Below are 14,775 nucleotides of genomic sequence, written 5' to 3' on the forward strand. Positions count from 1 at the left end.
GAGACTGTAAACTACAAACACATGCATATACCTTATCTGAGTTGTCACAAGAGAGAGCAATAATTTGTGCACGTAGTTGTGGCTGGCGATTTTGTAGCCGAAACAACTAGTAACTTCTGGAAATCGAAGAGCCTAGAAGTATGCAGCGTAAACTATAAAAGCGATGCAGGCGAGTAAGAAGTAATTCAGTTTGATTTGAGTTGTCAAGCAGTTGCGATTAAGACGATATCTAGCGATCAATAGCAGTATTATTTTGAATAGTAGAGTTTCATTGAGCTATCAATCAGTGTGGTTATTAAGCAAGCTATTCGTTGCACAGTTGAGTGTATTGTGAAGTACCTTAATAAAGGCCATTTTGCATTATTACAAATTGGAGTTATTTATTCAACAGTTTAGTGATTCGAACTTAGCAGAGGATTGCAAATAAGAGGAGTTGCAAGTAAATTCGTTACAATACTCATTAACACCTTTCATTTGATACCCATATCGTACAAACAAAGTCTAGAGTCACCCCTGGTCCACCTTTATTGCGATACCTCGAAAAGGCGTACACCTATAGAACTAAGGCCCACTCCCTTTTAAAATACTCATTAACACCTTTCTGTTGATACCCATATTGTACAAACAAATTCTCGGGTCACCCCCTTTATGGCGATATCTCGAAACGGCGTCCACCTATGGAACTAAGGATTACTCCCTTTTAAAATACTCATTAAACCTTTCATTTGATACCCATATCGTACAAACGCATTCTAGAGTCAACCCTGATCCACCTTTATGGCTATATCCCTAAATGGCGTCCACCTATAGAACTATGGCCCACTCCCTCATAAAATACTCTTTAATGCCTTTCATTTGATACACATGTCATACAAACATATTTCAGGGTTTCCCTCGGTTCATTTTCCTACATGGTTATTTTCCCTTATGTTGTCACCATAGCTCTCAACTGAGTATGTAATGTTCGGTTACACCCGAACTTAACCTTCCTTACTTGTTTTTGTATTTTGTTGCACCATATCATTACTGGAGTTGAATGTTGACATAATTTACTCATATACTGTAAAGATATTAAATTTTTTGTTAAAATTTGACTTTAAAAAAAATTTGTTTTAAAGTGGGCGTGGTCGTTCTCCGATTTTGCTAATTTTTATTAACCATACATATAGTAATAGGAGTAACGTTCCTGCCAAATTTCATCACGATACCTTCAACGACTGCCAAATTACAGCTTGCAGAAATTTTAAATTACCTTCTTTTAAAAGTGGGCGGTGCCACGCCCATTGTCCAAAATTTTACTAGTTTTCTATTCTGCGTCATAAGGTAAACGCACCTACCAAGTTTTATCGCTTTATCCGTCTTTGGTAATGAATTATCGCACTTTTTCAGTTTTTCGAAATTTTCGATATCGAAAAAGTGGGCGTGGTTATAGTCCGATATCGTTCATTTTAAATAGCGATCTGAGATGAGTGCCCAGGAACGTGCATACCAAATTTCATCAAGATACCTGAAAATTTACTCAAGTTATCGTGTTAACGGACAGATGGACGGACGGACGGACGGACATCTCTCAATCAAATTGTTTCTCCATCCTGATGATTTTGATATATGGAAGTCTATCTATCTCGATTCCTTTATACCTGTACAACCAACCGTTATCCAATCAAAGGTAATATACTCTGTGAGCTCTGCTCAACTGAGTATAACAAGTTTAATAAGCCATAACATAGCAAAAAATAGTTTTGAATCAATCAATTTCACTTACTAAGTTGTATTGTAAGAGGAAATGGGGAGACATTTTTTTTTTAAACGGGCGGTGCCACGTGTTATGTAGACAAGTAATTTATCTGAAATGAAATGTACAATTGAAGCTCACGCTGAGTATATAATGTTCGGTTACACCCGATCTTAGACACCTTTACTTGTTTGTATTCGTATGCATATTGCTTGTTATCGTTTTTTATTTTGTTGCTATGTTCTTTAGCACCGCTCGTAGTGTACCACGTATCCGCAATGATAGTTTGCTTACTATATCAAATATTTTTTTGGTAACTAAAATTGTACGTGCTTGGCATAGATTGGTGGCCGGTACAGCAGTATCAAGAAAATTATGCTGACACGAACCAATGAATAGATACCACATTAAACAAGTAAGGAAGGCTAAGTTCGGGTGTAACCGAACATAACATACCCAGCTGAGAGCTTTGGAGACAAAATAAGGGAACATCACCATGTAGGAAAATGAACCTAGGGTAACCCCGGAATATATTTGTATGACATGGGTATCAAATGGATGGTATTAAAGAGTATTTAAAAAGGGAGTGGGCCATAGTTCTACAGGTGGGCGCCTTTTCGAGATATCGCTATAAAGGTGGACTACGTCTGACTCTAGAATGCGTTTGTGCGATATGGGTATCAAATTAAAGGTATTAATGAAGGTTTTAAAAGGGAAGGCTGACCCAGACCATCATCTGTCAGATACGGCTAATTTATTTATATATGTAATACCACGAACAGTATTCCTGCCATGATTCCAAGTGCTTTTGTTATCGTCCTGCAGAACTTTTTAATTTTCTTCTACTTAATATGGTAGGTGTCATGCCCATTTTACAAATTTTTTTCTAAATTTATATTTTGTCAAAAACCCAATCCAATAACCATTTTCATCCCTTTTTTCGTTTTTGGTATACAATTATGGCATTTTTTTCATTTTTCGAAATTTTCGATATCGAAAAAGTGGGCGTGGTCATAGTCGGATTTCGGCCATTTCTTATACCAATTCAAAGTGAGTTCGGATAAGTACGTGAACTGAGTTTAGTAAAGATATATCGATTTTTGCTCAAGTTATCGTGTTAACGGCCGAGCGGAAGGACAGACGGTCGACTGTGTATAAAAACTGGGCGTCGCTTCAACCGATTTCTCCCATTTTCACAGAAAACAGTTATCGTCATAGAAGCTATGCCTTCACGAAATTTAACAAGGATTGGTAAATTTTTGTTCGACTTATGGCATTAAAAGTATTCTATACAAATTAAATGAAAAAGGGCGGAGCCACGCCCATTTTGATATTTTCTCTTAGTTTTGTATTTTGTTGCACCATATCATTACTGGAGTTGAATGTCGACATAATTTACTTATATACTGTAAATATATAAAAATGTTTGTTAAAATTTGACTTTAGAATTTTTTTTAAGTGGGCGTGTTTGCATCCGATTTTGCTATTTTTTATTTAGAACACATACAGTAATAGGAGTAACGTTTCTGCCAAATTTCATCATGAAATCTTCAACGACTGTCAAATTATAGCTTGCAAAACTTTAAAATTACCTTATTTTTAAAGTGGGCGGTACCACGCCCATTGTCCAAAATCTTACTAATTTTCTATTCTGCGTCATAAAGATAACACACCTACCAGGTTTCATCTTTATCCGTCTTTGGTAATGAATTATCGCATTTTTTCGGTTTCGCAAAAATTTCGATATCGAAAAAGTGGGCGTGGTTATAGCCCGATTTCGTTTATTTTAAATAGCGATCTGAGATAAGTGCCCAGGAACCTCAAGTTATCGTGTTTACGGACGGACGGACGGACGGACATGGCTAAATGAATTTCTTTTTTCGCCCAGATCATTTTGATATATAGAAGTCTATATCTATCTCGAGTAGTTTATGCCGTTACGGGGTACCGTTATGCGAACAAAATGATTGTACTCTGTGAGCTCTGCTCAGCTGAGTATAAAAATTTAACTTAGGTACATTAGATTATTGAAAACAAAAACAAAACCATTACTTAACACAGCAATATACCGACACTCTGATGTTTGTGAGTGTACCCAGCCTGTAGTAGCAATATAGAAGTATGACATACATACATATATGGTAATTGACGACCGCCGTGGTGTGGTGTAGGGTGCTCCACCTATCACACCGATGCTCCTGGGTTCAACTCCCGGGCAAAGTAACTTCAAAAATGTTTTTCTAAGCGGGCTCACCCCTCGGAAATGAACCGCTAGGAAGTGATTTATTATTGTTTCTCACCTCACTTTATTCTTGTTACACCTCACTCAATATTTTCTCACTTCACTTAATCGTTAACTTCACTTTACACTTTAATGTTTCACTGCAAACGTTGCAAATTGTTGCTTTTGGTTCCAAATGCAATAAACACTTTGCAATAAACACATTAAATTAAGTTATTTCTTTCTTCGAAATTTCACATAAATATGTACAAGCAAAAAGAGCTAAGCCTATCTCGCTTTCTGGAAGAGAATAGCCTAAGCTGCAATCGTGTTAACTTTTATATTGACAGTCAAGCAGCAATTAAGGCAATAATCTCGCATACCACGGCATCTAAAAGCGTGTTAGAGTGTAAGCAGTCTCTGGAGAGAATCGGGACAGGGAGAAGCATACATCTATGTTGGGTCTCAGGGCATATGGGAATAGATGGGAATGATAAAGCGGATGAACTAGCTAAAAAGGGCGCATCCCTTGAAGCTTGCTCCGTATACGTCCCAATTAGACTCGGTGATATCAAGCGATGGCGAGAGGTGCACATGATGGACCAAACAGGAAAGGCGTGGGTTCAAGCGCGGGGCTGTAAAGTGTCGAAAATTATGTGCAGGTCTTACAACCTTAGACTAACAAAGTTGCTTCTATCATTAAAAAGAGAGGACTGTAGGCTCATGTCGGGTATTCTGACTGGACACTGCCTTCTGGCGTCAAATGCGCTTAAATTAGGCTTGGTCAGTGATAGCAGATGTAGGAAGTGCGGGCTGGAGGAGGAAAAGAGCGAGCACGTCCTATGCTGTTGTTGTTGTTTTAGGGATAAGTTTTATCCCCGAAGGCTTTGGGGAGTGCTATCGATGTGATGGTCCTATGCCGGAAACAGATCCGGTACGCCCCGGTAACACAGCACCATTAATGTGCTAGCCCTACCATCTCGGGAACGATTTATGTGGCCACATTAAACCTTCAGGCCATCCCTCCCTCCCCACCCCCAAGTTCCATGAGGATCTTGGGGTCGCCAGAGCCTCTTCTGTTAGTGAAACAGGATTCGCCACGGATAGGTGAAGTTGACAACTGGGTTTGGAGAAGCTATATATTGCGTTGGCAACCTGAAAGGGTTGCTCTAAACAGGCCCTTGAAGCTGGTATTTTAGTCACCTCTTACGACAGGCATACCTCCCGCGGGTATATTCTGACCCCTTAACCCGCTGGGGGCACGTTCTGTGCTCGTGTCCTGCGCTTTCCGGGCTAAGACTCCTATTAGGATTGATACAGCTATCAGATGTATACGCAGCATGTGGCTTAAGTCCTAGGAAACTTCTAGTATTTGCCAAGAGGGCGGAGTTATTTTATAACATAGATCCTGGTTTTTGATAGGGTTTTCCAGTTTGATCGTTAAAACAAACTTCTGATAACATTACGAACTTATTTAGTCTATGTGAAGTTCTCATGGACCGGCCAGTTAAACCTAACATAACCATCTCGCTTAAAAAAAAATTTTAGGCTAGCGTACTAACGCCAAGAGATACACTATTTGCTTAGTAGTGTGTTTGTAGGGTATCACCCGCATAGCGGCATTGATTGGAAGTGTTGACTAGGAGAAACTTTCAATTACCGAATTACAGATGTTTGCTCGGAATCAACTCAATAACTCAAAACTGAATCTTCATTGGCTTCTAAGCTTTGCTCAAAGTTTCAGGTCTATAGCTATTTAAAACTCACCCGCAAGATTTTGCAAATTCGGACAAAATTCTTAAATATCTCAATCCGTGCACTACTTACCGGAGTTTTTCTCCGCTTTAATTTATTTCCACCGACTTCTTAACTATGTACGAAGTTCAAGATTGTGGCTTAATGGGAAGCCTCTTAAAATTTGATCGCAAGATTCCCCCGTTCCATACGATTTTTCGACCCCTATTGAAAGTTTTATACTCGGCGTGCTTTGCACACAGAGTATATTAACTTTGATTGGATAACGGTTGGTTGTACAGGTATAAAGGAATTGAGATAGATATAGACTTCCATATATGAAAATCATATGTATAGAAAAAAAATTTGATTGACCCATGTCCATCCGTCCGTCCGTCTTGACTAAATATTGAGATATCTTCAACAAATTTGGTACATTTTGGAAATTTGGAAAACACAAAAAACCTGATTATTTAGTAAATAATACCTAGAATGTTGAAAGTTTACGTGTAGACTAACATTGAGACTCTTGATAAAAATTTGTAAATGGGCGTGGCACCGCCCACTTGTGATAAAATCAATTTTACAAATATTATTAATCATAAATCACAAATCGTTAAACCTATCGTAACAAAATTGGGCAGAGAGGTTGGCTTTACTAAAAGGAATGCTTTGAAGAAAAATTAACGAAATCGGTTAAGGACGACGCCCACTTTTATATAAAAGATTTTTAAAAGGGTCGTAGACGAAAATAATAAGCTATATCTTAACGAAAAAGAGCTTTGTATCGATAGAATTTTACTTTCTAAATTCAATTATAACATTAAATTATCTATTTATTTATTTACAGTTTTTAGACTTAATTTCTTTTTATACTTAATTTCTTTCTCCCAGCAAGGGGAAATATAGTCCAGGGACTTATAAAGAAGGAGAACGGGGAATGGTCACGTAATAGTGAGGAATCCCTTGAAGTGCTTCTCGATACACATTTCCCATCGGGAGATGGTTTAGAAGAGCCAGCAGACAGCACTCACACTTCGATCACGGAGCGGGTATTGCCGGGCTTGGTGACCGATACCAAGATGGAGTGGGCAGTGAAAATGTTTTCTAAGTTTTAATCGCCGGGCCCAGATGGTATATTCCCGGCCATGCTACAAGTTTCAAGTAGGGCGGTCGTGGAATGGCTTAAAATAATATTCGATGGGTGCATAAGACTGAATCATGTACCGCACTCTTGGAGAACTGCTCGTGTAGTTTTCCTACCAAAGGCGGGGAAGATCGGTCACGTGTTTCCCAAAGATTATAAACCCATTAGCTTAACATCATTTCTGCTCAAAACCTTTGAGAGGCTGATAGATGTGTACATAAAGTCGTGGATGAAGCGCTGCTCTCCGCAACACAACATGCGTACACCAAAGGCAAGTCGGTAGACACCGCATTGCATAGGGTGGTAATAAGCGTAGGGAAAGCCCTGGAATATAAGGAATATCCTCTAGGAGTCTTCTTAGACATTGCAGGAGCTTTCAATAATGTTTCTAAATGGGCGATTATGGATGGTCTTAATTACATCCAGCCTTAACCAGATGGATCGGCTGCATGTTAAATTGCAGGAAGATTACATCACAATGGGGATTGTACGAAGCCACGAAATCAGTGGACAGAGGAACGCCGCCGGGAGGGGTGCTATCACCCCTGCTGTGGACGCTGGTCATCGACCAACTGCTCAGGTGATTTGATGAGGGAACCGTAAAACTTACGGCTTACGCGGATGACGTTGTAATTGTCATAAGTGGAAAGTGCCTTCCAACGATTAGCTCTTTGATGGATCGGGCGCTTCGGGATATTCATACCTGGGCATCAAATGTCGGGTTGAAAGTCAACGCGGGTAAGACGGATATGGTCTTGTTTACTAAGAGGTATCAGGTCCCAAATTGGATCAGGCCTAAGTTAGGAGGGGTGACCCTACAGGAGAAACCTTGCACAAAGTATCTAGGAATGATCCTAGACAGTAAGCTGTCATGGAAGCTCAACGTGGAGGAGAGGGTGAAGAAGGCTTCACCGGCACTTTATGCATGTATAAGAATGCTGAGGTGTACGTGGGGCTTATCGCCCCTCTTTCTCATTAGGTTTTACAGCCACACAAAAAGCAACCTACCTCAAAAAATTAGGCGGGGTATGCAGACTATCAATGCTTAGCATTACGAGAGCCCTGAAAACAACCCCGACAGCTGCACTGTATGCCATTCTGCACATTCCACCTGTAGACCTGGTAGAAAAGATATAGCGTTACCAACTACAACAAGGCTCGGTGCCTCGGGCAGCTTGAGCGCCGACCATACGGCCATAGTGGTATAGCGTCATCAATCACAAGAGAAACAGACTACCTGATTCCCTAACTGCGCTTCGAGGGCGATCTTAAGGCCACAATAGAGGTGGACGGTTGGCGCAAGTGTGCTCAAATGGCGGACGAGGCGATACATGTGTACACAGATGGTTCCAAAGTAGTGGAAGGAGTAGGGTCTGCTGTATACTGTGCTGATCCGGAAATAAACAGATCCTACAGGCTGTCGGATTACTGTAGCGTTTTCCAAGCGGAAATAGAAGCCGTAACCAAAGCAGTAGAAACACTGGAAGAAAAAAGCCCAAGCTGCAATCATGGTATCTTTTATATTGACAATCAAGCAGCAATTAAGGCAATAATCTCGCATAGCACAGCATCTAAATGCGTGTTAGAGTGTAAGCAGTCTCTGGAGAGAATCGGGACAGGGAGAAACATGCATCTATATTGGGTCGCAGGGCACATGGGAATAGATGGGAAGGAAAAAGCGGATGAACTAGCTAAAAAGGGCGCATCGGTTGAAGCTTGCTCCGTAGAGGTCCCAGTTAGACTGGGCGAAATTAAGCGAAGGCGAGAGGTGCACATGATGAAAAGGAATGGAAAGGGGTGTGTTCAAGTGGGGGCTGTAAAGTGTCGAAGATTATATGTAGGTCTTACAACCTTAGAATAGCAAAGTTGCTTCTATCATTAAAAATAGAGGACTGTAGACTCATGACGGGTATTCTGACTGGACACTGCCTTCTGGCTTGCCTTTAAATTAGGCTTGGTCAGTGATAGCAGATGCAGGAAGTGCGGGCTGGAGGAGGAAATGATGGAGCACATTCTGTGCTCTTGGCTTGCGCTTGCCAGGCCAAGAATCCAGCTATTAGGAGCGATACAGCTATCAGATCTAGAAGCAGCAAGTGGCCTAAATCGTAGGAAACTTCTAGTATTTGCCAAGGGAACGGAGTTATTTTATAACATAGGTCCTGGTTTTTCAATTTGGTCGTTAAAACAAACTTCTGGCAACTCTACGGACTTATTCAGTCTATTTGAGGTCCTTATAGACCGGCTAGTTCAAGGTTAGGTTACCTACGGATATAATTAAGATCTTTGTACCTAGTTTTAATAATAATAATAAGTTTTACAAATAGATTGCCATATACATTAAGTCCTTCATACTTTTAAGTTTTCTTTAACCTATAAGAATAAGTCGCTGAGTCGTAATAAAATTTGTAAATATGGAATTGTAAATTTAATTGTGTTGGTCTGATTCCATAGTGGTGTGGTTGGTCTTTTGGGACTTTATTAACAGCTTTAAAACCATGGTAGGGTGGTAGCAGCCGCTAAAATAAGATACACACTGCTAGGTATGGGGTTTTGCAGCCATAATTAGTGCTACTCAGGCTTTCCGGTAGCTTTTCGTTAGTGTGCAAAGTTAATGTGTTTGGTAAATTTCTGTACAGACATAGAGTGCTCCAGCGAAACAGCACGGTTGAAAAAAGTCCTAGCAAAAGAAAATATAGTCCAGGGACTAATAAAGAAAGAGAACGGGAGATGGTTTAGAAGAGCCAGCAGCAGCACTCACACTTCGATCACGTAGCGGGTAGTGCCGGCCTTGGTGACCGATACCAAGATGGAGTGGGCAGTGAAGATGTTTTCTAAGTTTAAATCGCCGGGCCCAGATGGTATATTCCCTGCCATGCTACAAGTCTCAAGTAGAGCGGTCGTGGAATGGCTTAACCCTTTCGACCTCGCTCATAAACCAGCAGTTCGAAAATTTTTTTTCATGATTCCCGTGCTTTTTAGGTCTAAATTAAGGATTCCTGAAGATTTTAGACTTTTGGAATTATCGGGTCGTTAGTTATTGAAAGTTGCTTATAAGCAACTTTGGGCCGTTGAGGAAACATTTCATGGTATTGGGCAATTAAAACAAATGTATGATCAGTAAGTTTTAACTCTTTATTTTATAAGAATATTAAGTATGATATGATAAGAAAAAATGTTACTTGTGTTGGAACATAGATGTATGCCACATTTCGCACATTTTGATAGTGGTGTTGCAATTTTACAGTGGCGGCTTCGGCCTTTTTCTCCCCATATTACCCAATGAAGTCTCCCATCATATCTTTTGAAATTTGGCGGATCGTGAACTAATATACGGCGCTTAGGATTGGAGATGGATGCACAATCCGATGACGGAGATTATGCTGTGGTATCGACTTGGTACTGTTCCGATATATTTTCACTTGGTCGACTTCTTTTCCGTTGTACTGAGCTGGTCGATGTGGCATTTAGCAACTCATTTGCTATCTCCATTTGAAATTTGATAAGTGGTGTGTGTTTTGCATTCGGCTCAACGTTCTTCAGGTCCTTACGACACAAAAGCCAAGAATTTGTTACGGCCGTCCAAAAAGCCTAGTAAAGTATTCGCATGTACCATTTAGTGGACCGATGATTAATTTTATAAAGCTCCATTACCATGTCAGCCAGATCCACCCCTCCCATATGTTTGTTATATTCTGACACAATGGCTGGCCTCGTTACATCAATAAATTGTTTTTGTTTTGCGCTCCAACGACGGCAGGTACCAATTGGTTCATCCCCAATAAATGAAGATAATAATTGTACCGCTTTATTGTCTGACCAGCGAACTGTGGCAATCCCATAGTTCCCTTCGCACTTCATATCATACGATCCTCGGCCCAATTTCTTTAAATCAGCTTCTGATTTCATATCGCAGTTACCCATATGATTTTTTCTGACAGTGCCGATACAAAATATGCCCATCTCTTTCAAGCTTACAAGCAAACTTACCAAAGTAAACCAATTGTCGAAATACAGCTTGTAGTTTTTGAATTTCGGGACCGAGGATGCAAATATATGACGATATCAGATCATATGCCAAGTCCATATGATGGGCAAGTTCCATCCCCTACATAAAGCGCGAAGTCGTATATTATACCCGATGAACCTGCTCGGGTAAACATTTTCAGTCCCCATTTATGAGGTTTAGCTGGGTTATATTGTTTCAGTGCTGATGCTCCTAAAAAGGGCGATTCAAAAATATTCATTTTTGACATTGAAAAATATCAACTCACCTTTGTACGCTATTATTTGCTCGTCCATACTTTGATGTTCTTCCTGAGGTAAACTGTTGAGCTTGTCTTTCAGCATTGACAAAATTGTACGAATTTTGTACAGTTTATCATAGTTAGTTTTTGGTTGCTTCGATTTGTCAGAGAAATGTAAGAATTTCTTTATTTTTTCAAATTTGTTGCGGGGCATCGAATCCGTTATTGCGGTCAGCTTTAGTTCTTGAGACCATGTCATTTTGAAATTTGGAAGCTTAATCACTCTCAAATATAACAAAATACCAAAATATCGGTGAATATCCTCTTTAGTACATTTTAGTTCAGTGTATACAGGTTATAGTCTCTTTTACGATAAGTTCTATGACTGCTTCGTCAAAAAATGAGTTGAAGTATTGTATTGGGCTTTTAACCAATTGTGAATCCTCTAGAGGATTTTCGAAATGGGTATTTGGTATATCAAATGACGTCTTTATCCACCGAAATGTTGCCAAATCGATTTGTTTAGGCCACCAGCTTAAATATTCGCTACCACCCTAATGCACATTTTTTTGCAATATTATTATTTACCGGTAACGGCCCACCCCTGCCGAGCGCTAACTTCAAAGGGGAAAAACTCGACGAAATTTAGCTATCGGCAGGTGGTGCGGACCTTTTTCGTTTTTAAATCTTTCTTTCTAATTTGGAACGTTCAAGAGCCAGCAGCTAGCCCCAGGTGAGTTTCCTAATTATTTCGAGTGTATACCTTAAACTTTTAATTGTGGTCTAATTTGTGAACTGCCAAGGGAATTTATTTTGTATAATTTAACTCCTTGCCATTGTCACGTAATTTTTAATTTTCAATTTGCGATTTGCAAGTAATCCCTTGCATAAATTTGAACGTGTTAAGTGCATTTTGTAGTTCGATTAATTTCTTTGCAATTGCTACGTCCTTTATACATTTTCAATAAACTTATATTTTGTAAACAAACTTGTGGTTACGATTTACTAATTCGGTATTTATTTTCTTTTATTTGCAACGCACACGCCCGACTGCCCCGCAAAACACGATTTTTTCAACTATAAAAGTTTCGGATCTCTCCGGATAATCTTCACCATGTTCTTCGCTGTCGATATTTTCTAATAAATTCAGCTGGTTTCCTCAACTTCACCTAAATTATCTTCCAAATCGTTTACTAAAGCTTCCTCCTCGTCAACTTCGCTTTCTTCAACACAAGATTCATCCCAGTCAAATACTAGAGCTGCCGCTATATTAACTTTAGAAAGACCTTTACGTTTGCTCATCTTTTTTTTACTACCACCGTTGCCCAAACTTGCTTATAAGCAACTTCAGTAGAAAAAAAAATATTAGTCTAAATATTGCAACTTTTTCTCAAATATTATATTACTTACTTTTTATAGAACTTTATAGCTTTGAAACGGCGTACTTATTTTTTTCAAATTCTATTTCGAATATATTTTTATTTAATTTTTAATTTTGCTCTACAATTTAAGCCGGAGTCATTGGTGCCGTATGTCGTATCGCTGTATCCGTATCCCTAACGTAATCAGCTGTTTATCGTTACGACGGTAAACCAAAACCCAATTGGTTGGCTACGATACGGCTACGACCTTAGCGGCACCAATAATCGATTGCATTGATTCTCATAAGATAGGTCGAATCAGCTGTTATAATGCTACCGATACGGTTACCGATAAAGCACCAATGTCTCCAGCTTTAGGCACGCGCACTTCACTTGATTTCCAGCTAAATAAACATTTAGAGTTATTTTTATCGCAGCACAAGCGAAACTTTGTTAGTGTTTTTCTTTTCATGGAACCAGAGAATTTGTACACAATGAGAAGGAGTTTTTGCTAGATTCCAAATTTTTTGCATGTGAACACGTCTTGCACTTCACCACACACAATCCAATTTCAATGTTAACCTGCTAACAGCAGAAAATTCTCTGTCAACAGTTTCAGCTGGTGGTATTATTACAGGCATGCTTAACCAACGAACCGATATCATTTCGTTACGATAATTAACGTTAATAAACGAAACAAAGGCATTTCGTTTCGTTTATTAACGTTAAGAACGTCAAATTAACGAAATGATTTTGCTTCGTTTTCTGCCATAACCAAACGAAATCAAATCGTTTATGTTGATTATTATTTCAAACTATGCTGGCAAAGCTGATTGATGGCGGAGTCATTAAAGGTGAAAGCACTAGCCAAGCTGATGGCAACTTTTCTCATAAATTTTGACAGTACGAACATTTCTCTGAGTATTTTTGACATTACCACCAACGAATTACACAAACAAATTACATGGAGTTTGTGTGTGTATGTCCGCTCGCTGTTACCACCTTACGGCTTTACCATGGCTATAGCATTGCCAGAACAATTCAAACATAAAGTATCACGTTTTTGTTAACGTTTTTAACGTTAACGAAAGCTTTTCGTTTCGGTTAAAAACGAGATACAATTTATCTTGATAATTTCTTTATCGATAATATTTCGAAGTGTTTCAACGGAAACGGTGGAAATTTTTTGATAAACGATTAGCTTAACGTTAAGGTGCATCCCTGTATTATTATTTGATTTTCTCTTAATATGATTTCTTTGTTGGAATATAGGTATTTAGTATGATTAATTATATTTAAATTTTATTATTTGTAGCAATATATTTGCATGTTTTATGTTGTAATATGAATTTGAATTTAATTAAAATAATTTAGAAATTTTAAAAAAGGTAAAAAAAGTTTAATTTCAATGGGAAATGGAGGGTTGAAAATGGCCTTGCGGCGTTGCAATATGTATACGCGGTCTAAGTAGGAGATAAGACAACAGGAAAAATATAATAAGTTTGGCGCACTTGTTTGAAGCTGCAAGTGCTTCAGGTTCGAGCCGCAATGAAGTAAAGCTTTTCTTTTGTTTTTTTTTTTTTTTTGATGGAAAATCCCATTAAAATGTCGAATTATGAATTTTGGATAAGCAAAAGCCGAAAAGTCGATGTCATTTTGCTTATTATATTTGTTAATAATATTTATTAAGTGTGGATTTTTTTACTGTAATTTGAAATAATATTTCAAGTATGCATTTTTATAGCCCTTTTAATTCTACCTTAACAAAGTGCAAATGTCAAGTTCATAGAAAATTCCGCCGATTTTTAGCAATTTTTTCCCTTTTTGACTATTTGCGTATCAAATCTTTGATTACCTTATTCTGACCGTATCAGCTGACCATGTATAATTACAAATACATTGCTAGAGGTGCGCTTTTTCGGTCATTTCAGAGATTCGGTTCTTTGGTTCTTTTTGTTCATCTGTTCCTTTTTTTCAAGCAAATTTTTTCACTGCCCCTCAGACCCACGAAAAAAGTCAACAAGTATAGAGGGGGTGTGTATGCAGTAATGCTTTGTGTAGGTATATTATGATTAAATAAGTTAATATATATACATATCTATAATTAACTTCAAAAAAAGTTACAAATTTCGGAAGATCGAGGAAGTTGAAAGAGTACAGGCACAAATTGTAAATATGAACATAAATGTAATAATTAGTTTCATACAAAAGATGTTTTTCATAAATATATACACATATCGCATAAGTGGCATCATCGACATTCGTGCTCACTGTGAATTTTTACGTATGTATGTATGAATTTACAATGTTCGTGAACGAGAAGAGAGAAAGAA

General features: G+C 38.5%; 1 long non-coding RNA gene across 4 annotated transcripts in view; it reads left to right on the forward strand.

The window, feature by feature from the left end:
* LOC137241046 (uncharacterized) overlaps positions 1 to 14,775 on the forward strand; it is a 285,496-nt gene that overhangs the window by 236,421 nt on the left and 34,300 nt on the right. The window contains exon 1 of one of the 4 annotated variants that reach the window (XR_010949895.1): positions 11,629 to 11,814. The exons of the other annotated variants lie outside the window; for them this stretch is intronic. This is a non-coding gene — a long non-coding RNA (uncharacterized lncRNA). Of the gene's footprint in view, positions 1 to 11,628; positions 11,815 to 14,775 lie in introns of those variants that run through there. 4 annotated transcript variants of the gene reach the window in all.

Source organism: Eurosta solidaginis, chromosome 2 (genome assembly GCF_040869045.1).
Source record: "Eurosta solidaginis isolate ZX-2024a chromosome 2, ASM4086904v1, whole genome shotgun sequence".
NCBI lineage: Eukaryota > Metazoa > Arthropoda > Insecta > Diptera > Tephritidae > Eurosta > Eurosta solidaginis.